Raw genomic sequence first — 2,077 nt, forward strand, 5'->3', positions numbered from 1 at the left:
TGTGCTTCTGCATGTTCCTTTTGCTTTTTGAGCAATTCTCACATTCCTTCAAGCTATTCACAGTGATCACTATAACAGTAACATTATGCTACTTGGAGGTTTAACTTCCAAAATAATGGAAAGTGTCTTAATATGGTGTTGGGCCACCACGAGCCGCCAGAAGAGCTTGAATGCACCTTGGCATAGATTCTCAAAGTGTCGGAAACTCTACTGGAGGGATGCGACACCATTCTTCCAAGTGAAATTCCATCATTTGGTGTTTTGTTGATGGTGGTGGAAAATGCTGTCTCAGGCGCTGCTCCAGAATCTCCCATAAGTGTTCAATTGGGTTGAGATCTGGTGACTGAGACGGACATGGCATATGGTTTTTATGCTCATCAAACCATTCAGGAAACACTTGTACCCTGTTGATGGGGGCATTGTCATCCACTCCCATCAGGATATACATTTTTCACAATACTTTAGGTTAGTATATTGATGCAACAAAACAAGCAGTAAGCCACAAATTAATAAGGTATAAGAAAATATGTAGCTAGAATATGGTAGTGACATTCCTGTGTCAATGACAACATGGTGGGGTTTAAAGGGTCAATCTGCAGTTCAAACAAAAACAAAGTGGACACCCTTCCTCTGGGGCTGGAGAAATGTAACCACTCTCAAATTCACAAACAGAGTTATTGATATAGGGGCCGACTATCCATGAGATCAAAATGATAGTTTAAGGATTCAGTCCGATCACGTTTTGCCCACTGTATGCACGTTTTAAAGGCAATGTTCCAGTGATTGCGGAGACCACATTAATGGTAAACGCTGCATATGTCAGCTCAATCGAAAATTGCCTTTATATGTCCATTGCGCTGTAACACAGATCTTCCATTGTATGTTGGCCTTAATCATGTTGAGTCTATACAGTGGTTGTTTACAATTACATTGTTTACAAACAAAGAAGTAAAACAAGCTTATATGTTGGGTTCTGATGGGGTACGACAGTTGAACTAAACTCATGAGTCATTTTTAAGTTACATTCTTCAAAAATCAAAGGGTATATTTAAATCATTTTAAAGTCCAAAAATGGCACGGCAAACAAACCAGTAGGTTGAGATATACACTACAAGACCAAACAAATGCAGATAGAACATTTATTTCCATAATGTGTCATGAGTAAAGGAAACATGTCAAATTGCAAACATAATTTAATGACCCTAAAAAGTTTTGTACATTCAAACCAGATAACCAATTAAACCCTGAAGAGGGTGGCCAGCAGAAATAGGTGGGACGTGCTTAGGGATGCTGAGGGTTGGGATGTGGAATTGGAGACAAGTGGGAGTGGAGTTGCTGGGCGGGGGACAGAATGACGGTCAACGATCAAAGTAAAAAAATAAAGTCAAAATAAAACATAACAAAAAAGTATGTTTGAATGACACTGAGGGGCAGTGTTGTTACAGCTAATGCCTGTTTGCCTGAGGCTGATGCCGTGCAGGTGTTTGTACACATGCATATACACACACTCTCGTTCAAATGCACACACGTGCACATACACCGACACACACACACACATATGTAAATAGTGCCATACATGCACTCAAACATATTCAGTTGGCCTTGCTGTTATGATTTTTCTCGGATGGTTGAGGGGCAGCTCTTGGGGAACTGTGGGGGGGATCTTGGAGGGCTGGTGGCCTGGCGGTTAGGAGCTTTTAGATGGCTGTAATAATAAAGACCATAGGCAGCTCTTGAGTTTTAAGTTTGGGGAAGCTTACAATTTATCCTACCATTTCAACTGATCTGCGTGAAAGTTATGATTATTTTTATATGCACATTTTGTTGAACAGTTTAATTTCAATAATAACGTTTTCGTTTCTCAAAATCATTGTCACGTGGTTAACCATAAATCTTAATAAAAATGATTAAAATCAAAAAGTTGAAATTCAACTAAGGCTAGAACACCAGCCTCTGCCATATGGACACCACAGGAGGTGGGTGGCAGCCTAATTGGGGAGAATGGGCTCATGGTAATGACTGGAGCGGAATTAGTGGAATGGTATTAAATACATCAATTACATGGTTTCCAGGTGTT

Source organism: Coregonus clupeaformis, unplaced genomic scaffold, assembly GCF_020615455.1.
Source record: "Coregonus clupeaformis isolate EN_2021a unplaced genomic scaffold, ASM2061545v1 scaf1943, whole genome shotgun sequence".
In the NCBI taxonomy this organism is placed as follows: Eukaryota; Metazoa; Chordata; class Actinopteri; order Salmoniformes; family Salmonidae; genus Coregonus; species Coregonus clupeaformis.